Here is a 26,055-nt window from a genome sequence, read left to right as displayed (position 1 = left end):
TTCCACAATGTGTTTTTTCACACATAATTCTCACCTAGTTTTATTTCCAGAATGTGTTAGTTGATTCTCAGTATGGCTTGATATTGACTTATGTACCCAATGGATGTGAATTCATGGCCTATCTTCACTGTATTTTTTTTGATTCAGTAACTGACCAATACTTCTGTCAACTATGGTCTACAAATATTAAGGACCTTAAAATTAAGATGTGACATTCAAATTTGGAGGCCTTCTAATTAAGATAGCTACTCCATTAAGGAAAATATGACTAAATCACAAAATCTCCTAAAGATGTCACATAATAAAGAAGAATATTTAATTTGAAACCAGTAAACAGGAGGACAAGGAGACTATAAATGAAAGTTTAGTATTAATGACTGATCAGTTTGAAATAAACAGCTATTTATGACATATATTTTCTCTGCCAATATTGTATTTTATATTACAAGAAAAACGTCATATGACATAGTTGAATTGTGAAGCTAAAATGAATCTGAGAGACATAATATTTTGAAAAAAATAAAAATAAATAAGATTAATCTTGCATTTCATATTTGTTACCAGGCCTTATTTTTTCTTTCAAATAAGATAATAAGCAAGACTTACACTACAAAACAGATGAAAATGAAAACCCTGATTGGCTCCTTATTCATTCTTTTCATCTACTTTGCCCCAGCACTCAGCTCAATTCAAGAAAACTCTTATGCAATTCAAACATTGGATCTGTTGTGTTGTTGATAAGAAAAAGAAAAAAAGAGAAAAAGATGAAATGACCTAAATTATCAGGGCTATTTACTACAAGAGCTGAAAATCAAAGATAAGCTGTTTAAATCGTGATTGTGGATTATTAAGGAACTTAAGAACACTGAGGAATACCCTCGTGTTTTTGTTTTATTTGTTTTTGGTTTTTGTGATCATGACTGTGATGCTTTTACAACTTATTTTCTGAGGGGTAATGACCATGAAGTTGTGGGGGGTAATTGAAATTGCAAGGCTGTTTGAAGGGAAAGTGGAGTAAAAGCATTTGATGTTTAGAATTTTCTGTTGATCTTTTCCCATGCTAGATGTCTCTAAGCTTTGGAGACCTATAGTTGATTGACGTGAGGACTTTGGCTGGCACACACTTTATTCCAGAAATTGTCAACCATAAACTGGATTGCTGACACAGCTGAATGAATAGAAAAACAGAAAACTCTTCTTCTACTCTTTGTGGGTGCAGTTTCTAACTTTTATTGAAATTAAATTTTAAATTTCTTTCAGCAGGTTTGTTTTTTCTTTACTACTGATAGTTGAAATTTTGAAAATTGCTAGCTAGAAATAGTTTACCTACATCCTTTCCACTGCCAAAAAATTACCTAAAATTGTTCTGCTTAAAGTAAATAAAATTATCTTTTTTTTTTTCTTTTGCAGTTTTTGGCAGGGGCTGGGTTTGAACCTACCACCTCTGGTATATGGGGCCAGTGCCCTACTCCTAGAGCCACAGGTGCTGCCCTTAAAATTATCTTTTTTTAAAAAATGTCTGTTTAATAAAGAATTCCTAGTTAGGATCACAAAATAAAATTGGCTTCATATTAAGCAAAGTGCTGTTCAAGCCTAGTTGAAAATATTATCACGAAAGTTGTAAAAAATTAATTATGATCCAGGGTTACTATATTGGCAAGTTATGAATGAAGTGAATTGGAAGACATTTTCATGGAATGTTACATTTATTAGATGCTATTCAAACAAATTAATGACAAATCCAGCCAACCAAGAAATGTAACAAAATAAAGAATTCAGAAATGAGGACGCCATTGTAAATGAATAATCTAGAGAGGTGAAACCACTTAGACTTGGAAGTGAGTTAAACAATTCAGAGAATTGTAGTTGCACAACACAATACCTATAAAATAATAATATAAGTGCTGTTAACAAAAGACCATGAGATCCCTGAAGGAAAGAAGGAAGATTTTATTTTCAGAAGTAGAGCAATCCTGGGAGCAGAGCAGGAGACTCAACATTCAGGAAAACTAAAAAGTGCACACTCCACAGAAGGGCAGGGGGTGCGGGAGGATGGTCTCCACAGAGGGGCAGGGGGTGCGGGAGGATGGTCTCCACAGAAGGGCAGGGGGCGTGGGAGGATGGTCTCCATCTCCCACAGAGTCTGTCTTTCATACATACAGAGCAGGGTTGTGGAAACCTCTAAATATTCCTAACAGAAATTAGGGGTGTACACAATGGGAAAGTGTATTTCACATATGTAACATGAATCGCACGTTCACTTTACGGAGGGGTTTTAGCATAAAAGGAGGTGGAATTTGGCTTTTTCCCTCAAAAGGTGAACTACTGAGCATAAAGATAGTTTGTGTGTAGTCTGTATAAGTTGGCTAAAATTAGCTTAAGGCCTGTGGCTATTTATCAGTAAAGAATGTCTGTTTATGAGATCAGTCTTCTGTCAATCAGAGCTGTGTCAGGACTGCAAGGCCAAGGAAGGGGTTGTTGGAAGCATCAGGCAGTCTATTGGCCTAGTAGGTTGGGCTGGGAAATTTTACATCTAGAGTTTTGTTGTATTTTTTTTCAGGTGCTGGCTTTTGATTAATTACAGAGAGAAATAGAAATTAATAATCTCATGATATATGGCCAGTCTCTCATCTTGCTAGCCATGAGATTCTGTTTGTGTGTGTGTGTGTCTCGTGTTAGCCTCAGGGAGTTGGTTTCATCTGTCTGTGCAGGTGTATGTTAACAGCACATATAATCAGGATGTCAGAGCAGGATTTGGGGAGGTTTCTAAGTGTACAAATCTCTAACTTAGAATATATGTCAATACCAACTACATTAAAAATACTTCAACTCTTAACTGTTCTCTTAATTTTTCCTAACATTTATGAGTTTTTTCCTTGAGAAACACCATGACTTGCGCTGAAATTATTTGAAATGTTCTAATTCTTCTAATAAAATATATTTAGTTCACATTTTTCTTTCTTTAAATTGAACACAATATTAATATGCTATGCTCTTACACCACATGTCTGGAAATGATCCTATTCTCTATTCATTATTCTAACTATAAATAAATTTATAAAAAGACATCAATAGATTTCTGAAGTCAGGCATGTCCTATATTATAACTACTTTCTCTTGGTAGTCAGTTTGGAGCTGATGTTTCTTTTTTTATTCATCTGTTTTTTTTTTTCTTCTGTACTACCTGACATTTTAAGTAACTATCACCAAGTAATTATATGAACATAATTAAAGCTTAAACTACAAAATCTCCTTGAGTTAGAGACTACCTCCAACTAGTCCAGTCTAACTGCACAATTTGAGGGCAGTCATTCATGGCTGCCAAGTCTTCCCGAGGCTTCAGACTCCAATGTCAGTAAGTTAGGGTCTCATTACAAAGTTAAAGTGAAGAGTCCACCACGGCCACTCTGACTTTTGACACAAAGTATAAATTCAGCAGGGGATGGGGCAGCACTTGTGCCTCAAAGAGTAGGGAACCTGCCCCATATACCCAGGGTGGCAGGTTCAAGGCCAGCCCTGGCCAAAACTGCAAAAAAAAAAAAAGAAAAAAATGAAAAAAGAAAAGAAAATTCAACTGGGGATGAAGTAGGAGGGGGAATAACTCTCAGGTTCAAAGATTTTATTGCCTTTAGGATGTTACCCTCCTGACAATATATGCAGAGTATTGCTATGAGACACATATGACTCATTGTCTGGCCGGCTATTTGTTTGTTTTTTTATTAGTGGGCTCTTGCCACCATAAAGTTCACTGAAAAATCACTGACACGAGGTAGGATCAGTTAATTGGAGACAAATGCTTACAAATTTATTTTATGTGTATACATGGGAGCCTGCAGAATGAAGACCCAAGACACAGGGGAAATTATCCTTTTTGTGCTTAGGTTCAAAATGAACAGAAAGTGTATGATTTAATCTAAAACGGAGTGAGGAAACCCAGCAAGGCCTGTCTGCCTATGTTCTTCTTGGCCTCGCTGAGTGGGCATTCTTTGCTTCTGGGGGTGGGGCAAGACCCTCTGTGGAACTGGGGACAAGTACCAGACTTTCAGTGACAACACTGCAAACTCTTATATTTACCAAATTGAGATTGTGTGAGAATTAAGTAAAACATCACCAATTCTACTATTGTTTTTTATTATTTATATTCTAGAGCTGAGAAAAAAATCTTTTCCCTTTTCTCTTTTTTTTTTTCTTTTTCTATTTTTAAATGGCGCCTATGGCTCAAAAGGGTAGAGCACCCGTCCCATATGCCGGAGGTGGCAGGTTCAAACCCAGCCCCAGCCAAAAACTAAAAACAACAAAAAACATAAACAAACAAAAAAATCTTTTCCCTTCTACTATTCTAGGTTCACTCACTGGAGCCCATAACAGATTAACATGAGAGAAAACATTATTATAAATGCACGCCTGGGCGTTCTCAGAGGAAAAACAGGTGGCTCAAGGATGGGACCGGAGAATTGAGGCCTAGCTGCATCTTAGGCTAATCAAAGGAAAAGGAGCTTTGAATTTTTGGGTGGATGAAGTGAGTTGTGAAAAGGTGATGGATGGGAAGAGATTTATGGTGAATAAGGGCTGTCTTTTTAAGCAAATAAGAGTTTCTTAGGTGATATGAGTTGTTTCTAGAAGGGAGACATCTTTATGAATAAAAATTTTCTTTACTAAAGAAGAAGTTTATACTTCATTTTTTCAGCAGTTTGGGGAGGTAAAGAGCTTTTTGTGCATCTTCTGAGTCTCAATTGCTTTTGCTCAAAATAATGCTTGTTCTACAGTGTCATATTTCAGTGTGTATTCTGATACCCTTCAGTTCCAAATCCTTCTACAGGCCCTTTCATTCCACTTTCTGCTCCGCGGCCCAAGCCACCGTCGTTTCTCTCATGACCAACTTCAGTTGCCTCTTGTTCGTCTTACCCCTATATCATTATTTCCAAAAAATTTGACAGCACTTTACCAAAAACGACTGTACTTAAAACGCAAAATTTACCCTATTACCTCTCTACTTAAAATTTTTTAATTGCTTTTTCCTGCTTTTAGAATAAAGTGTCAAATCAGTAAACGGGTTCACAAAGTTCTATCCTCTATCCCTTGCCAGCCTGGGATATCCTTCTTCACTCTTTCTACCCGCTGATATACCCGCTATCAGTAAGGTCACTGAAAGGGGAGAGGTCTCTCCACTCTGACTGTCTCTCTACAGGATACAAATGCACTTATTTCTCTTCACATTTATCACAACTTTTCACTATTGAGATCTCAGCATAATATTTGCTTCCATATCTATCTATATCTGTCATAGTCTCTTTTGTGCTGTTATAACAGAATACCATAAGCAGGGTAATTTCTTTTCTTTTTTTCTTTTTTTTTTTTTTTTGAGACGGAGCCTCAAGCTATCCCCCTGGGTAGAGTGCCATGGCATCATGCTCACAGCAACCTCCAACTTCTGGGCTCAAGCGAGTCTCCTGCCTCAGCCTCCCAAGTAGCTGGGACCACAGGCGCCCGCCACAACGCCTGGCCATTTTTTGGTTGCAGCCATCATTGTTGCTTGGCGGGCCTGGGCTGGGGATTCAAACCCACCACCTTAGGTGTATGTGGCTGGCACCTTAGTCGCTTGAGCCACAGGCACCAAGCCGCAGGGTAATTTCTAATTGCAGAAAATTATTTAGTGCACAGTTTGAAAGGCTGAGAAGTCCAAGGTCAAGGAGGCTGTGTCTGAGGAAGATTTTCCTGCTGCCTCATCCCCTAGTGGGAAGCAAAGTAGCAAGAGAGTGCACACACATGAGAGACAAAGGGTGCTGAACTCAATCTTTTATAAGGAATCCACACTTGGGAGAATTTACCCACTTTCTTGACAATAACATTGATCTATTCATGCGAACAGACCCTCAAAACCTAACCTTCTTAAAGGTCCCACTTCTGAGCATTGGGGATTAAGTTCCCAGCACATGAACTTTGGGGGACACATTCACACTAGAGCTCTATCTATCTACCTATCTGTAATTTATAATAACCACTGAAAATAATTAATAATGAGTAATTGTTCCTGGAGTAGGATATCTTCAAGGATAAAAAGCAAACATTACCCTTCACTTCTTGGTTTTATGATACACACCAATTGATAGGTTATTAACAAATAGTGCTAAGTAAGTAAGTGAATTATTTGCAGGATAGATGACAGACAAGTCTTTATTCTGGCTTTGCTTCATAAGAAAACAAAAAGACTTCATCCACATGAGGCTCCACTCCGTCCTCGTGAAATCGATGTGCTTCTAGAGAAGTCACAGTTCCTTCAGCCATTCAGCCGAATTACTTACTGGTTACAAGTGTAAAAACATGAATGAACACCTAGTGACATGGACTGAGAAACAGCTTGGGTAGGCTTCAATGAACTTATAGAAGTTAGCTCTTAATCTTGTAATTTTCATGCTAAGAATAAAATAAAATGATTGTCCATATTACATATGTCAAAGTTCCTTATATTAAGAGTTTAAAAGCTGAAATCAAACTTCTACCTTTTAATTCTAAAATAAAATGTGCATATTTTAAATACTAACTTTAATTCTATAGGTTAATCTGTATTTATATAAATTTATGATAATGATAGCAATTAACTGTAACAAAATTATTCTCATTCGAGGACAAAACGGGCTCACTGATCACGACGCTGGCTCTAAGCCTTCACAACTTAATAAATGCTAAAATATTAAAATCTCATCCAGTTTACCATGGAGCCATAATTTATAAGAATAAATGCATAATAATCCTTTGGACTTTGGAGGTAATTTGTGAGCAATATTCTCACAGAGGATGATGATAATTCACTCTCAATTAGCCCAGCTTGATTTAAATCATTATTGCCCCATGTTTAATAATAATTTAGTAATAATGAAATTAGTACTTCCTTCCATTTTTGAGTAAAAGTATTAAGGAATCCATGACGAATTTTAACTTCAAAGATGAAGGTTTATAATACCTTCTTTCAAATTTTGCATTTGGGATTGATTTCTCCCTCCAGGTATTGCTCATTTTTTGGAAGGAATCTCTTTTTACTTTGGAAATGTGGGGGCAGTGATCTTGTCTCTGTGCCTTATATCCCCTTTAAAGATAGCTTCAGAGGTGCCAATGTCAGGTTTGTACATGTCTGATTCTTCAAAAATTATAATCATAATATTCATTTTTAGTACTTTGAATATAAGACATAGGTAGAATTGGGTATTTTTTGTGATTTGCTAATTCAAAATAAAAAAGATAATTCACAAAATTATGTACTTTTTAAATTACAGTGTCTACGTCTGAAATATATCCTTTATTAGGCAGATCTTACCCTGATTCTGCTAAAAATAGGTTTATGGAATAATTTACCTATTTAATAATTCTAATAAATGAGGAAAATGTATCAAAGGTGGCAATATTTAGTAGAATGGACTCATTCCAACTACACTACAGAATTTAATATGATGTTTGCTTTTTCTCATGGGTTGAGTACCTATTTAGAAGACATAAATACATACATTCTGTCTATGCAGTTTACCTCACTTGTCTCCATATTTTATCTGAGTTGAGATGAAGGAAAATGCTAGCAGAACCCCACATTTGAATGGAAAAAAACTTGTTCCCTCAGGTTTAATCAGAGGTCTCATCGTGAGAATCAGCTCTTGCCATTCTGTTTGCTGGATGGCATTTACAGTCTCAGAACCTTAATGCTTCAGTTTTTTAAAAATTGTGTATCTGTGAAAAAAATACATTAGTAGGAAAATAAGAAGAAAACAGCAAATATCAAAGTGCTGTTATCTTCCACCTGGAAGCCAATATCATTGTAGAGGAAAGAAAGGTCACGTCAATATGTCACTGAATACCTGTGTTTTCCTGTTTCTGTCACCCAGTTCATCTTCAACCTGGTCAAAGTTACTTCTTTGGTATTTGTTTCATTGTTTAGAAGGGCAGGAAGGGGATGTTTAAAGAGATCAGAATTTCTGAAGTGGGAGTGGGCATCAGCATCACTGTAGGAATTAAATAAACCTGCTGAAGCGGCCCCACAAACCTACTGAATTAAAACCTCTGTGACTAGGTCCACAGTAGTGCATATTATTTTTTTTTTTTTTGAGACAGAGCCTCAAGCTGTAACCCTGGGTAGAGTGCCGTGGCATCACAGCTCACAACAACCTCCAACTCCTGGGCTCAAGCGAGTCTCCTGCCTCCGCCTCCCAAGTAGCTGGGACCACAAGCGCCTGCCACAACGCCTGGCTATGTTTTTTTTTTTTTTTTTTTTTTTTTTTGGTTGCAGCCGTCATTGGTTTTTGGCAGGCCCGGGCTGGATTCGAACCCGCTACCTTAGGTGTATGTGGCTGGCACCTTAGCCACTTGAGCCACAGGTGCCGAGCCAGTAGTGCATATTTTAATTCCACAATTCCTATTCCTAAACTCCCCTAGAGCAGATGATTTTTCATGTCCTTCTTAGCTCTGATGTTTCTCTTTTTTTTTTTAATTTTATGGATTATAATTAGTAGTCTAAAAGTACTAACTGAACAGCAAAAATTTACCTTTAAATATTCTGCATGTGTGTGTGTGTATACACAGAGATAGACACAGATATGGACATGTAGATTCATAGACAGCATTTTAGCACCTAGAGACCTAGGGGAATGGTACCTATGCCCTGTGGGCCACATTAGTTTCTCAAATACAATGTCAAATATCCCACTAGTTTTATATTGTCCATTTTTCTTTTACTTTATCATAAAATACATTCAAATAAGATTTTTTTTACTTATGCATGTACATTTTCTGTGTTAGTGGCCACAAACTTAGGACCTGCTCAACAATTTTAAAAGACTTTCTGAAGAGGCCACTGTATAATTAAGATTATTCTGTGGGGACTATTTTCACTTATATGTGATGGCAGATAACATGAAAATTATGCAAAGGTTCATGTTTTTCTCTTTGCTCATCAGCTTTCTTTCTTTCTTTTTTCTTTTTTTTTAGCAGTTTTTGGCTGGGGCTGGGCTTGAACCCACCATACCCAGTATACGGGGCCAGAATAGCTTTCATTAGTATTGTGTATTTAATGTGTGATCTGAGACAACTCTTCTTCCAGTCTGGCCCAGAGAAGACAAAAGTTTAACATCCCTGCAAGAAACACACAGAGAGAGATAATAAAGGTAAATAAATGGAAGTATGTGTATAAAGTGTAAATAAATAAATAAAACAGATAAATATAGGAAATTTAATTCTGCACTTGGTTTAATTTATTTGGGGGACAGATCTAACTGATAAATATGAGAGAGTAGTTGAAATGGCAGGTGAGGCATAGATATCTAGAAGATGATAATGCATTCCACAGTTATGAACTTCAGGAATGTCACTGTAAGGATTAGGTGGTATTTTTTTTTTCTAGGCCAAAATAGAAAGGTGTACTTACTTTAGGTGTAAGAAAGGTTTGAACAAGCAAATAACTAAGAAATTGGAAAAGATCATTGCTGTCCATATTATAAGGTACTTTGAAAGTCTATCTGCTTTTAATTTAATGGAGATTGGGAGATAATTTTAACCCACAATCCGCTTAGAGTTCTACCTTGGGCTTTTGAAAGTAGGATTAACAAGGGCCGAGAAGAGATTCCATCTCCTAAGGCCTGAAGCCCAAAGTGCTCCAATGTGACCACAAGGACCATGAGAGTTTTGAGATGGGAACCGTAAACAAAAACCCATATATACGTACACATATGACAACATGGCAAATGATTCAGGTTGTATCTTTTGGGGGGAACCTTTCCATATTCAGTACATTAATAAAAATTATTACTCTAACATTTTTAAATTATGACACTTTGAATTATCTCATTTATTTTCTTGGCTCAATTGCCATGTTATGCTAAAAACATGTATGTGTATTGTTCTCTAAAAATTAAAGAAAGTAAATTTTATTATGAAATATAGCAGAGCTAAGGAGGAAAGAACAAAGGGTCATTGCCTTAATATTCACAATGGACCTCTCCGCAGTGAGGACGTTTGTTCTGCGTGCATCCTTTGTTAGATACTTAAGTTGTTTCCATATCTTAACTATGGTGATTAGTGTCACAATGAACTTGAGAGCACACATATCTTTTTGAGATACTGATTTCACTTTCTTTAGGCATGTACCAAAAAAAATTTGCTAGATAAGTAGTTCTATTTTTAAAATTTTATGAAACTTCTATAATGTTTTTTATAATTCCTAACCTAATTTGTATTCATACCAGTAATGTACAAGGGTTTAGAATAACATTAATGATACAATGTTCATAGCTAATAGTGCTGTATTGTGTACCCAATTTTTTCAGGAAAGTAGATATTGGACAGTCTCACCTCTAAAAAGAAAAGTAACTGCAAAGAGATGGGTATGTTAATTCATTTGACTGTAGTAATCATTTCACCACCTACACATATGCATCCGAATACCATGTGGTACACCCTATGTATGTGCAATAAAAAGAGCAAAAACTAAGACCATCTCAAATTCCAACTGGGCTAAAATGAAGGTTATGCCATTTTGTAATATCTTCATGATGTACTTTTTTGAAGCAATTAAAATTAATTTTTTAAAGACTTTGTAAAAGCATACAGACAATGTTATGTTATATGATTATGAAAAATGGTATTTATAACAACATATATGATGTACTATTATCTCAACTACTTAAAATTTTATTTTTAAAAAGGATAAAACCCTGAAAGGAACAGTCATAAGCCATTCATAGTTAAAAAAAAAAAAAAATAGGCCCAAAGAGGCCTTACATAACTTACTATTCAATTAGGGGAAAAAATGCATCAGGATTCCCAGCTCATGCTTTAATCAAACATCAGTTACAGGTAGAGTAAAGGTCAAAATGTAAGAGGGCCTTAAGACTTTTAAGAGAGCATAAGGGATAACTTTGCATAATCACAATGTAGAAAAGTTCTGCAAAATGCAAAAGAAATGCTTGCAAAGTGAAATAATGCATTTTTCATTATTTCATTATAAAATGCAACCAAAAAATAAGGAAAAGTCACAAAATGGGCAAAAACATTGAAATTATAAACCAATAGATTAACTTCTATAATATAAATTAGAAGTATCTGAATAATAAAGATAACCTTAAAAGTGAAAGTTGTAAACAAGATAATTTGGGAATGATAAACAATACACTAAACACATCCAGATGACAGGATCAATCGCATTAGTAATCAAGAAAATGCAAATTACAAGCACAAATAGATAAAATGGAAAGTAAATTAATTCAACAAAAATTCCATTAAAAATTCAATCAGTTAATTATACCAGATGTTGGTCAAGATAGCAACTATTCTATACTAATGTGGAAGAGTGATTAAAACAATCTCTTTGGAAAAACGATATAGTGTTATTTATATAAATGCATGTATCCACATGCTATGACTTCTAAAACTCTAGAGAATGTCTTGCCTACTTGCAAGATATCCGTACTAGAATTGAAATAGTAGCATTATTTGTAAGAAAAAAACTCTTAGAAAAAGTTTACATTATTTTCAGTAGGAATATTGATTGTATTTTGTTATGATCATAACATGGAACAATACAACTGAGAAAAATGTGTGTTTTATAATAACAACACTAGTGGAAATGTATTTAAGGAGAGGAGACTTGGGAGGTATTAGCTAAAGGGCACGAAGTTTCAGTTAGGCAAGATAAACAAGTTCTAGAGATCTACTGAACAGTGTTAGTGCCTGTAGTTGACAGTACTGTATTATATACTTACAAATTTCCTAAGAAGGCAGATGTTAAGTGCGATCATAAAAAAATAAAAGTGATAAATAAAGAAAGCAGACAGAAACTTTGGAGGTGATGGATATGTTTATGGCATAGATTATGATAACATTTCTGAGTGTATATATATCTCCAAACTTATCAAGTGTGTACGTTAAATATGTGCAGTTTTTGTCTGTCAATCATACCTCAATAAAGTGTTTTCAAAAGAATAAAAATAGAAAATTTTTGAGATAAGCATGCTGCACTTGTCATCTCAATTACTTGAGAGGTGGATCCTGAGAGTTCAAGGCCAGTCTGGTCAGCCTAGCAAGACCCCCCAACTTTAAAAAGAAAAAAAAAAGAGGATTTTTATATCTCACGAAAGTTTTATTGAACATAAACAAACCAAAAACTGTAATTACTGCTGTACTAGGTTTATAGTTCTCTGGGAATAATCAGAGCTTCACGCTTGAGTTCTTAGGTAAATGCTCCTGTTCTCTTTGAGGCCATAGTTGCTACAAACACAAAACTGTCTCTCAGTGAATCTTTTCAGAAGAAAGCATACACCTTGATGCTCTTATTTTACAGCAGCAGTTAATGGTTTTGAGACTGACAAGGTCAATCATCTTTCTAGGGTCCCAAAACCTTTATTATTCTGTTTGAATCTTGAGATGAGAAACCTTAAATAATGACATGGCAATTATAGCTGAAGTTTAGTGAAACTCTCTAAACTTTGCCCCTTGACTACCTAAAATTTACCAGGGTTGGATTTATAGATAACATTTAATTTCTATAAGAATAGGACTTAGTAATTTATTTTAAAATTAAAAAGAGGAAGAAAGAAAGAAAAAGAGGAAAGGAAAAGAAGAAGAAAGGGAGGAAAGTAGGAAGAAAGAAACTGCTGATTGTCATCAAGGATAATACAGACTTAAACTAAAAAGAAAAGCTACCTTTTTGTTTGCCAGAAATTAAATTCTTTATAAGATACGCAGGATAATATTCTGTAAAATACTATCTCACTTTCTTTCTTTCTTTTTTGTTCCTACACAGGATTTTTGATTATATTTTATTCATTTAAAAAGACAAATTAGGCCAGGCTTAGTGGCTCATGCCAATAATCCTAGCATTCAAGAGGCCAAGGCAGTGGATGGATTGCCTGAGTTCATGAGTTCAAGACCAGCCTGAGCCAGAGACCTTGTCTCTAAAGCAAACAAAAAATAGATGGGTGTTGTGGCAAGTGCCTGGAGTAATCCCAAATACTCAAGAGGCTAAGGTAAGAGAATGGCTTGTGCCCAAGAGTTTGAGATTATGTGACCTGTGAATTGATGGCACTCTACCAAGCATGAAAAAGTGAGACTTTGTCTCAAAAAATGAAAAAAAAAATTAAAAAGCAAATTAGCAAGAACATTTGTAATCTACTTTATGTCAAAATAATGAAGGGGTTAGTGGGTAAGAAATTGAGGTACGATTTAGCATGAAATAAGAAGAAATAGAAAAGCTTGAGATCTTCTATTTACTTTTATAAAGATATTTGTGTTCAGTCAGAGATAAAAGGATTTAAATTCATGAAAATTTAGGAGGAGTTGAAACGGATTTAGGTACATCAAGACATACACACACACACAAACACATAACTATTTAGAAAGATACCAAGATACCCACGTGTACACACCACTCTGTGTACACATACATGTTTATGTTAGCACTCACACTTATACTTACATATATATAAATGTGCAAATCCAGGTACACACAGGTTTTGATATCAAATATGACCACCTTTGTAAATAAAAGCAGAATATATTTGTTAAATTATATGTTATTAGAAGAATAATTTCTACCTTAACTACCATCATGGCCTTAAAACTGTAAAACAGTAAAGAAGAAAGGAAATACTCCGTAGGACTTCCTGTCTCCTACGTTTCCTCTTTCATGACCATCCCCCTTACCTACTAGCCTATATCAACTACATTCTGACTGAACATTGTTGCCATACTCTCTACTATATCTTTATCTAATCTATACCTATATCTCCATCTCTATCTAGCTCCATGCTATTTCTTGCATAAATACTTGCATTGGCTCATCATCTACACAGCATACCAAGGAATAAAAGTTCTTCAATGATAGAACTGTTTGTTGGACCCCCCCAGATGTTAGACTTAGCAAACGAAGACTGTAAGTCGGCTATTTTAAACATAAGAAAAAACTAGAAGAAACATTTTTAAAAAGCAGGATGAAAAATACACTTGAAGGGAAACTCTGTTATTTCAGGGAACAATAAAGGAAATGGAAAATTCACTGGAGGGGTTAGGGAGGATATTTTAGACTACAAAAGAAAGAATCAGAGAACTTGAAGGTAGAGCCATAGACATTATCCAATATGAAACTGAAAAGAAAAAAGAACGAAGAAAAAGAATAAGCATGAAGAGAGCGTGGGCCCCACGAATTGTGGTCACGCACCTGTGAAGGCACTCCTGGAAGAGGAGGAAAAGCAAATAGGGGGAATAAAACATATACGAGGAAATCGTGCTGTAATGCTCTGAAATTTGATTAGAAGTATTAATCTACATCCATAACAAGCACCACAAAATCTAGTAGGATAAAACAAAGGTAACCACACATAGACAAATCACAGGGAAACTACTCAGGCCACACACAATGAGAAAACCTTGAAAGCAACAAGGGAAAAATGACTCATTATGTAAAGAGCAACAAGGCTACAATTAAGAGTGGTCTTCACATCAGAAACTCTGGAGGCCAGCGAGCCGTGGTGTGCCATATTCCAAATACTTAAAGAAAAAACAACAAAACTTCTACATACAGCAAAATGATCCTGCAAAATGAAAGCAAAAACATTATCAGATTTAAAATCATGATAAGAGGACTTGTTGCTATCCAACGTGTCTTATAAGAAATACTAAAGGCAGTCATTCAAGATGAAAAGAACTTACATATAAAAAGAGTTTCACGAAGGATTACCAGTACTGCACATATTGCTTAAGAAACACAAAATTCTCTCTACATATACATAAATGTATTTCTTCTTTTCATTGATATAAAAGACATTTGCATAAAACAATAATAAAAATTTCTTGTCTGATCTATGTAGAAGCAACATATGTGACAGGAATAGAACAAAGGATGGGAGAGGCTATTAATCTACAGGAGAGCAAAGTTTCTGTGTTTTCTGGCTTTAAGTCAGTATTAATCCAAAGAATTTTGCAATAAACTATCATGAATATCGTAATTTTCTGGAGGAAATACTCAGAAAATAAGTAAAAAAAGTATAAATATATTTATATATGTATTGTACATTTATATGTAAACATGAATATAGCTTAAGAGATATATCTAAAATAGACACATATAAACATACATCTAGTATAGATATGCAAATTACATATAATTAATGTATTTTAATTTTTGTCATACAAATACTTATTTGTATTTATACTTGACTTATTTATATATGTATTTATGTGAATTTTAGATTACACATACTATAGATATAGACCAGGGTAGAGAATTAAAATGACACACTAATAATTTTTTAACACATATTTTCTCCAGTAAGGGGAAGAAGATAAAAATAGGCATTTATCCTAAAAAAAAAAAAAAAAAAATAGAAAAATTGCAGATTTAAAGTCCCCTGTAGACTTGGTGAACAATCCTAGGCCAAGCGTGCATTTTGGGCTGACTGTGCGAAAGCTTACTCCAAGGACTATAAAACTTTCTGTTAGAATACTGAAGAGTTCATGAAGAAATTCAGGAAAAGTGACTCATATGTGAAAATCTGCTATGATTGATTACAAGTTTTAGCAGAGAGCCGGAATAGTAGATGCCACACACTTTGAGAAATTGGCAGGCATTTGTTTTTGCAGTTTTTTCAATAAAATTATTTTGGATAACCATAAAGAAAGGATTGAACATTTAAGGTGTTCTATAATGAAATACTTTGAATACTTTAAATTGTGCCTAGCTGAGGAGACTGAAATTATAGAGAACATTCAATTTCATGTTGTACCTCTATATTTTAAGTTCCTTATATCAAGCCTGTATTGATTTTTGTAAACCTAAAAAATATAAGGGTTATGGGAGGCTGAGGCAAAAGAATCGTCTAAGCCCAGGAGTTGGAGGTTGCTATGAGCTGTGACATCACAGCACTCGACCAAGGGTAATAAAGTGAGATTCTGTCTCCATAAAAAAATAAAATAAAATAAATATATAAGGGTTAAATAAAATCTTTCACAGTTATTATCCAAAATAAAAACTACTGATAAAAATGTAGTGACATTAATTCTAAGTCTCTTCATGCATATTATGGTTTAATAATCAGTTTAGAAATATGGTTGCCAATACTTTTTAGCCTAGTTCATCTAGATGGTTTATTCACATTTCTTTTGGGTTGTTCATTTTATTGTGCATGTTCTTTACAACAACGTCATTAGAGTCATTCTTTGTTTATAATGGAAGATATCCATATCTCTGTTGGATTAATAAGAGAAGAAATTCAAGCCTAGATTTTTGGTAGGCTATATCTGATGTAAATGAAATATGAATTCATTTTACTAACACAAAAAGATTATTATAATATTTGGAAATTGTTATTCCAAATAAGTGACACATATAAATGAGGTAGATATTCCCTATAAAGAAAAAGTGAATCTATTTCTTTTGATTAAGGTAAAAATCAGTAAAAAACGAGGGAAAAAATGAAGATTTATAACACGGCACAAAATGCTGAAGTGGATAAATGAGTCAATTTAGAAAACAGTTTACCTAGATCACATGAAGTTTGATGTTCATCAATAACATTCAATAAATTTACAATAAACCCTAAGTTGAAGGCATACTTTCTATATGTGCGTGTAAACCACACAAAGGAAGACCTTTGTTTTGTTCAGAAATTAGAACAAACACATAATAAAATTCATTCTGCCAAAACTGACATTGGTAGTGATAACTAACCTCCAATCCTGGACTGTGTTGTTTCTTTAGTCACTTTTTACACTTTCTGTATTAGAGGATGGACCATTCCTGTGCACTCGGAGACCACGGGGTGATTTTCATGTTGACTGTAGGATTTCGATTTCGGTTAATGTAAGTGTGTTTGAATGTTTCACATAAGTTATTTGGAAGCAAATTTTAGAACCGTGTCTACAATTATTCAGTCATGTCCTTAACCCCATTCCACATGATTATTATTTTCATGAATATAACAACACGTGATTATAGGATATAGTTGACACAGTAACTGGGGGAGATTTCTAAATTTCCAGTGTGGCCCTTGAGTGGTGACTATTGTGTAAGTGTTTTCTGTAAGAAAGAAAAAGAGGGGTGGGCAGAATCTAGCATTGAATCCCATATTTCCACTGATTTTTAAGGATCCAGATCCTGTAGTATTCTATGGTAACATCTTGATATTATTTACTGTGGCTTGTTGGGTCTGAAATCCCTTAATGTGGCCATGAGTGATGTATTTCAGCAAATTCACTCCTCCATGCATTCTTCTATTGTTTATATATTTTTATGGAGCACCTGCTACACGTCATATACTAACCTAAGAACTGAGTATACTAGCACAGGGTGAAGCACACGGCGGTGGCCCCCACCCTTGTACTAAAGTGCAATTCAGGAAAAGGTGCTATGAACTATCAAAGGGACTAGCTGCATAAGTAGTACAAGATGGGAAGGAACGGTTAACTTAGGTTGAACATCAGGGAGGGATTAAACAAGGAAGGAAGCAATGTTAAAACTGGGACCTAAAGACAAGACAATAGTCATCTGGGGAGATATTACATGAAGTGGAGCAGTATGCAGACTCTCATGGGCAGAAAAGACCTGAAAGTGTTTTAGGACTCAAACAACTGGTGCCTTGAACATGATGAACAAACAGGAAAATAACACCAGATGAGGTTCAAGAGATTAGGAGGAGCTGGTCATGTGGGATGATTTTAGGCAACATTTTTCTTTTTATACTAGCTTTTGAAAATAAGTAACTTGGGTAGTTAGTAACATTTGAATTGTATCTTTAAAAGATTACTGCTGTCTAGAGAATCTGTTGGAGTGAACTAGAAAGGAAAAGTGGAGTGTTTCATTTGGGAACTGCAGATGGCACGTCTCCCGTCATCCTTTACATATCCCGTCATCATGACAGTGCCGAAGGCTTGAAAGTAGGTTCAGACACTTTGGTGGCATATTGAATTTTGGTAAAGATAGGTGTGAAGAGGAAGTGACCTAAGTTTCTGCATGAGTAACAGAATGGATGGAGATTTTGAAGACGAAAGGAAAAGAAAGATTTGGCAGGTAAGATTAAGTATTCAGTTGGGGATGTGTTAAATTTGAAATTTGTGTCAGACATCCAAATCACAAAATCTGTTGGTTATATAAGGCTTGATCTGAGTAGATAATGTTGGTTTAGAAATAGAAATTTTGGAAGTAGTGAAATATAAATAGTATTTAAAGCTGTGGGTACGTATTGCATACCTACTTTATAAAAACTTCCTGTGTTCAAGGTTTCTACATTCGTTAGGGGAAAAAAAAAATAACATGCTCATATAGAAAGTTAATTTCACAGGGTGTCTCAAAGATCACCCCCTAAAGTCTCCATACATAGGAAAAATGGAAAACCGGAGCTGAATGTACCTTTATTGGCAAAGAAATGGACAACACATTGAGAATATTTTGTAAATATTTGGCAAAATTTTGTAATGAATATTTTCTAAATAAAGATACATTTAGCTCCAATTTCCCATTTTCCCCATGTACGGCAACTTTAGGGACTTGTTTGGAACACCCTGTATATTAAATGGAACTTACTATAGCACATTATAGATTGCTGGTTGTTTTTTAGGATTATATCCAGTCCCAATAACATAAAGTTCTTTTGCAGGATAACAAGGTAGGAACTTAATTGCCCCATACCACAAACAGTTAGGGAGAAGTCAGTTGAAGGGTTGTATTACTGGATCAATGACACCATCAGGACATTTTTGATTTTCACTCTATCATATCTCAAAATGTAAAACTTTAAAATAATGCTTTCCACATCAGAGTTATCAGATGGCTATTGACCTGTACTTGTCATGACTGTATGTCTTCCCATAATTACTTAGAAGTGTTACAGGCCATCCTTAGCAGCAAGGATCCCTGGGATGCGGAATATGTTTCTATTCATAAGATTAAAGGCACGGGTGGGTTCTATTGAGCAGAAAACCAGTAATCACTAATTTTAGTTTACTATAGCATAATACCATATCTAAGGGTCATTATTAACTTTCTTTTGGCTCTTTAACAGTCATTTCCATAATATTATTTTTACTCATTTGAATTTTTCTCATGGTTTCTTTACCTTTCATTTTATAATGATTTAGAATATTCATGAAACATAAAATCTGTATGTTATAGAAAGCTGTTTCTTTCTTGTAACATTCTAAACGATATATACCATTCTCTGGCAAGTGTTAATATGTACTTGATACAAGTGACTTTAGTATATCTTTAAATCTAAAAAAGATCTAAATTTCTACTAGTGATAAATTGACATTTATAAATTCAAAGAATAATCTGAAATAATTTAAATAAATGTGGTATACCTCTATATTGACCTCGAGAGACACACATGCACAGGATCAAACAAACAAACAAACAAAAGCATTAAGAAACAGATAAGTAAAGTAGACCTGGGTAAACGTTTTCTGTAAAGGGCCAGAGTGTTTGCAGACTTATGGTTAGCTGAAACTACTCAACTCTCTCATTTCATCATGAAAACAGCGATAGATTATGTAAATGAGGATAACTTTTTCAATAATTCTTTGCTTATAAAAGCTAAATTTTTCCTGCAAGTGGTGGTTTGCCAACCCCTAATGCAAAGAATGATTTTTTTTTTAAAAAACTAACTTAATAAAAATAGAGAAGATAGATGCAATTATTGATAAAAGATACATTGAGGGAGAGAGAGACAGACAGAGAGAGAGAAGGAGAGATAGAATTAGTTTTACTTTGAAAGGAAGAACTAACAGAGTTCAATGAGAAGAGGCTTAGGAGTGAGGAAATTGAATTTTTCATTTCTTGCTTTATATAAAATTCGAATGATGAGATGTAATTTTTACTTGTGTATTCATATTTTACAAATAAAAAGCTCTTTAAAAAGGAAAGTGGGTTTTTTTAAACTGTATTTATGCCTTTACTTGAAATTAACTGGCAGAATGAAGTCAGCTGTTCCCCAAGGCTTTCATTTAATGTGTAAAATGAGATTTTTCAGGTTCCTCAAACTGGAAACTGATCAAAAGATTTTATGATATGCCTCTTAGTTTTTCAGCAGGTAGTTATTATGTTTGTAGTAGGACTATAGCACTTGCATCAGAATATATTATACATGTTCTGGCCTAACCAGAGTTTATAATTTTAGTTTAAGTGGCACAAGATAATTTCTAAGAAGTGGTGAAAATATGCTAATACACATTATAAGATTAAGAGGAAAATGAACTAGGCATCTCTTTTTAGTACTGTCAGAGACATAGTTCCCCAGTAATCCTGTACTTTACTCAGTTACCACTGCCAGACCTCTGGTGCCCTCTGTGGCCTTGTTGCTTGAAGAACTATTACTCTTATCTTGCCTGTGGGGCCTAATTTCTCTAATCCCAAATCGATTATACTAATCCACTTTCATCTGAGAGTATTTTAACCCTCATTCTTTACTGTTCTGTTACTACATCCATTTAATACTCAGAAATGTAAATGTGTGTTAGTGGACATTCCTCCCCTATTACACTGTCTTTTATTATTTAGTATCTACCAGGTGCCAAACCCGTCTTTAAATTGTTTATATGCAGTCCTCATTTAATCCTCACATCACCCTGTGGTACTGCAGTGCTCTCATTCCACCGTATGCACAGGGAAAATGGAGTCCATGCATGTTAAATAACTTGCCCAAGATCATAAAACGTTAAGAGCAGAAATTGGAAACCAGAGCAGTATGATTCCAGAATGCATTCTCTTGGTCTCCCATGTTTTCATCTCAGATGGACACTTTGTCTGGGGAAGAAATCGCTCCATCCTAGATCATCACACAGTTTCACACATCATGCTGTTCAACTTGATGGACTCTTAAATGGCACGTGGTGATCTGACGTGACCCCAGTGATTTCCCTCTCTTAGTTTCCACACCGACTGCTGCAAGCAGGTCCTGCCCCGTTTCTTCTACCTTTTTTACCTTCCCGCTGAGGCATCCTTATCTCTATTTCACAGAGAAAATAGGGACTGCCAGGTGGGACTTGCTAAAATTTCCTGCTCATTCTTACCTGAATAACATGTTGGCGTCAGCATTCAATCTCACTTCTTTTCATTTTTCAGGGTGGAAATACGGGCCCTTGAGAGGGGACTCATATCTTGATGCACTTGCATTGCTAGAAATAATAATTTAATAAGCTTAAACCCAATATTCAATTGTTTATTTTAAGTAGATTAGAAATTGAATTAAGAAAATGATTGCAGGTGATGGGCAAAGGGAACAGAGACAGTGGGGGATGGATGGGAGAAAGGCAGGGATGCCTCGGACTCCAGCACCTATGCTGAGAAATTCCGAGTCTGTTGTAAGAGCCACAGTGCCAAGTCTGGCCCTTTTAAACAAATGGAGTGTTTTGCTGGTGTTTCACCCCTCCCCCAGAGAGACTTGGCCCCAGGGTTTCTGGGCACTGGGAGACCAAGCTCCTGCAGGTAGGATTGCTCTCAGAGGGCGTGAGCAAGGGAGTTGGGGAGATTAACAAGAGAAGGTAAAATGTGCTGATTTTGATCTCATAGGAGAGGAAAAAGTCTGTCAGGGAGGTGAGCGGAAAATGCCCCTTTCCTTCCATTTCTCAGTATGACACCGCACCCAACTGCCCACAAGGCTTCCCGGGGGCTTATTTGCTCACCTTGGGGGTTGTGTGCACAGTCTAATTGGGGTTGGGCTGGACGTCCTGCACCTGGACTGTGTTCCTATTCCAGAGTTTGTTTGTGTTTGGATCAAAAGTAACATAGAGTGAGAAAAGAAGGAGTAAATTGATGCAATTAAGGTAGTTAAGGAAATCGTTTGGTTAGAAAATGCAAGCACAGCAAGAACCATGATGTAGGGTACAGCGCCCCCCCTTTAATGTGTATAATAAAAACGGAGCTAGTCTGGAGCAAGGGGCTGATAGATGGTCCTCACATTTGAAGGTGGACAGACCCCTGATCCAGCTCTTTAAAAACTTTCTCTTTGAGTCTTGCCTGTTCATTTTCCTTTCATCATCTCTTCTCCACCAGCCACTGGGCGGGAACTCACGGTACAGTTTGGGGATGTTCCCCAACCCATTTTGCCTCTACAAAATACATGTCTTTTTCCCTTAAAGCTAATTCTTCCCTTTTATCTTCAACTTTGGACGCTGACCCCTTCCATAGTACTTTTTCCTTTTTAAATTTGGATACTTTTTCCTCTTCCCTCCTGGCTCTTACCTCTCAGGTTTGGGTCTGGTGATACTATCCGGAGTTAAAATTCATGTACAAGGCTTGTAAGACAAGTCCTTAACCTCTCCAAGCCAAGTGTAATAAGGAATGGGGAGAACGCAGCAGGCTTCATTGAGGAGGAATACCATTTCCACTGAATGTCTCCTGATGAAGGCAGCATATCCTTTGCTTATTAAAATTTGCTTACAAGCAGTTCACTGTAGATGATGTTTTGCTGATGGCAGTGCACAGAGGGAATCACAAATCCAGTATCTACATCAGAGGGAGATGCAGACCCAACTTCTAATAAAAGATTAGATCAAGTGTGTGCTCTTCTTAGTTGTATTTTGCTCTCCCTATTTTAACTTTTTGCTTGAACATTTATTTCTGCATTTTAAAGGTTCTTTTTGGCTGTGTTTTGGCATACAGCCCTGCTCTGGGTCTTTTCTGTTACTGTACCTGGCTAGGAAAGAATAAGATGGCTCGAAAACAATTCCATGGTTATGAAAGATAAATGAAGTAAGCCTATTTCTGATCATTTCATCATCTCACAGATGAATCCCACACTTGAGAACTTATTGATAAAGATGAGAATCTGGTTTCTTTTTATGTGGATTCTGGATAAATTGCTTCTCTAGAAATGGGTATTTTAATATCATTATATTGTCAATAATTATGACTCAAGATTGGGCAAATAAGTTAGCCATTTAAAACTTAATGATTTTCTTAAACATTTTTGACATTAATTAAAGTTTGTGTCAATACTAAAAAATCTGTGCCAAGTATAGTTTTCAATACCAAAAGAGATTAATCCCATAACATGATGGCTGGGCAGATGAAGATTTCTGTAACTCATTTGGATAATTTCTCTAGGGATTAACTACTTATTAGATTACTGAGGCAAGGAAGAGATTTTATAAAATTCTGATTTGGAAAGTCATAAACATTCTCTGTATAACATCCTATGCACCAATCAATCTTCACAGCCCTCTGCAAATCACAGTCTTCCAAGACACCTTCAGAGATACCTCCAGCAAGAAATAACCTTTCCTTCACTGTCTCACACTTTAATTACTACCTCTCTTATAACAGTTAGCCTTCTCAAACCTCTTGATTCCCCCCTAGTAACCTGGATATTCGGCTTTGTGTAAAATCCATCTCCATATCTCTCACAAGGTATAGTACGATGTCATATTTGTAGTAAATACTAAAAAGCCTAAGTGTTGACACTTAAGACATGTTCATTTTGCGCATGCAAGCCTTATGTTTAAGCATTCAGAAGAAATCATTCCAGTATGCTCTTTGAGCTCTTGTCAGTTGATAAATTCAATCAGAGGGAAAATCCCTGATTACGGGGAGTGATTTTGGCAGTAGAATGAATATAGTTAATTAGGTTACCTCTGAGTTGGATTTTGTTTGAAACCATATGATAGAGATTTTATAGACATCTAAGTTTTTAGTTGCTTCAGTAAAAAGGATGCTTCGTATTTAATGAGATTAGGTAGACCAGCTTTGAAAATAATTTACATTGTTAAGATAGACAAATAGAGCCCAGCATGAGATGAAATGAAATTGTTTAGAAATCTAATTATCAGCTAACATTGGAGCGTATCTGATCTAAAAACATTATAAATTGAAAAAATGTAGGAGGCAAAAGTTCTATGGAAAATCATGCCTGTATGGTTCAAGACCAGCATATGGGCACTGCTTCTGACTTTAATAACGTTAATCTGTAAAATGTTTGTGAAATGACTACTTTCCTAAAGGTGAAAGGATATGAATGACTTGGTGACATACCAGTGTCTTTCTTGAATGTTGGTTAATAGATATTTAAGTGAAATGCAGGCTGAGAGATGTTTCCTGGTGTCACAGAAATACTGTAAAAAGAATATTGTGATTGAGACGACAACCCTTCTCCAAAAGCTGTTTTTCCTTTCTTCTGTATGATGGAGTTGATTACAGACTGACTGTGTAGCTAATATTCCATAGCCTCTTTTCCATCCATAAGATTACATTCTGGACAACAGAATGCTAACAGATTGTGACTGGTCATGAGATACACAGTAATATTGATAGTTTCTGGGTAAAATTACTGGTCAGTAATGTGTTAACAGAAATGATCTATTTCATTTTGAATACATGTTCTTAAAAGGAATGGGGATTACTTCCCTTTTTATCTTCTTCCCTGATATTGTAGGTACAAACTTTAGAAAGAATTGGGCCAGTCATTTGGAAACAGACATGAAGACAAGAATTAAGGATGGTAATCTCCCTACCAGCCTAGGCAAGCTCCTCTGCATTGTGAAAATAAAACAAGGAATGATATTTACTTTAAATTTAGCATTTCATACAGTGGGGGAAAGAGAAGTAAATGGCAAATAAAGCAGGAAAAAGAATGCAAGGTGACGAACTGAAAATGGGACTCTGTTTCACAGCACATACATACTCATACACACACCTGGCGAGAGAGACAAGAGGGAGAGAGAGAGAGAGAGAAACACAGAGAGAGATCAAAATCTAAGTTGACAGTTTTGATAAATGAAGATAGAAGATAACCAGTTAAATTTTTTATTTTGGGGGGAGGTATCAAATGATCCTTTATTGAAACATTTTCTCTTGTACTTTTTAACTAGCTAGGCATTCCATGGCACCGCTGTTGATGTCATCTATGATGTAATGAGGGTGGTGGCCAATGACATTGCAGCCCACCTACTGGCCTATCCCCAGGATCTCTTTAATGGTTCCAGAGAAGTTCTCTGGCTAAAGACTGGTGCTGCATCTGTCTGGCAATGTTGACAATCTCATCAAAAGTTATATTTCCATTATGTTTAACGTTTTTCTGTTTCTTTCTATCTTTTGGTGGTTTCTTGAGGGCTTTCATGATGAGGGGAGAGACAGAAGGTACCACAAGGATCTGGGCCTGTCTGTTCTGGACAGTGAGTTTCACCGTAATCCTCAGATCGTTCCAGGCAATGGTTTCCTCAACCTTTTGGGGAGACAAACCCAGAGGGCCCATCTTGGGGTCTAGGAAGTAAGGCGTGGTGGATGAGGCTGGTGTTGGATGAACCCAGATTCCAGATGACTGCAGAAAGTTGTACCTTGGCCTCTTTTGAGCCAAAAAGCTGAAACTATACAGTTAAATTTGAATTTCAGAAAAGAAAATTTTTAAAAATATGCCCCAAGTAATATTTGGTTCATAATAAAATTAAAAATTTATTTATTGTTTATCTGAAATCAAATATAACTGGTGTCTTATTTTTTATTCAGTTATACTTAATCCAAATATCATTGAGTGTCTTGCATTTTATGCAGTCACTCTACTTAAATGACAAAAGAAAAATATTATTACACAAGAACATATATGATTTTTTTTAAATTAGGAAAGATTTCTTAAACCATATACAAATGATACTAACTTTGAAAGATTGATATATCTATATTTTAAAACTAATAATTAAGCAAAAACACTTGAAATTGAAAGAAGCAATACAAGGTAGGAAGTAGGAGGAGATTTTTTTCTTTTTTTTTTGAGATTAGGTCTCACTTTATCACCCTTGGTAGAGTGCTATGGCCTCATAGCTCACAGCAACCTCAAACTCTTGGGCTCAAGTGATCCTCTTGCCTCAGCCTCTGGAGTAACTGGGACTATTGATGCTGCTATGACACCCGCCTAGTTTTTCCTATTTTTAGTAAAGACAGGATCTTCCTCTTGCTTGGGCTGGTCTCAAATTCCTGAGCTTAAGCAATTCACCTGCCTTGGTCTCCTAAAGTACTAGATTACAGGTATGAGCCACCACATCTAGCCTGGAGGAGATATTTTCAATAGCTATAACCTACAAAGTGTTCTAATGAAATGCTTA

General features: G+C 35.6%; 1 long non-coding RNA gene across 1 annotated transcript; it reads left to right on the top strand.

Moving 5' to 3' along the window:
- The first annotated feature begins 12,979 nt into the window (after positions 1-12,979).
- On the top strand, positions 12,980-18,395 carry LOC111724573. The gene is made up of 3 exons (XR_002772849.1): positions 12,980-13,001; positions 16,755-16,831; positions 17,770-18,395. It is a non-coding gene; the product is annotated as an uncharacterized LOC111724573 (long non-coding RNA).
- The last annotated feature ends 7,660 nt before the right edge of the window (positions 18,396-26,055 follow it).

The sequence above is a fragment of the Otolemur garnettii genome, unplaced genomic scaffold (assembly GCF_000181295.1).
Source record: "Otolemur garnettii isolate 467f Iridium unplaced genomic scaffold, OtoGar3 scaffold00024, whole genome shotgun sequence".
In the NCBI taxonomy this organism is placed as follows: Eukaryota; Metazoa; Chordata; class Mammalia; order Primates; family Galagidae; genus Otolemur; species Otolemur garnettii.
The sequence above is the reverse complement of the archived record's forward strand: the minus strand, read 5'-3'. Positions and strand labels throughout refer to the sequence as shown.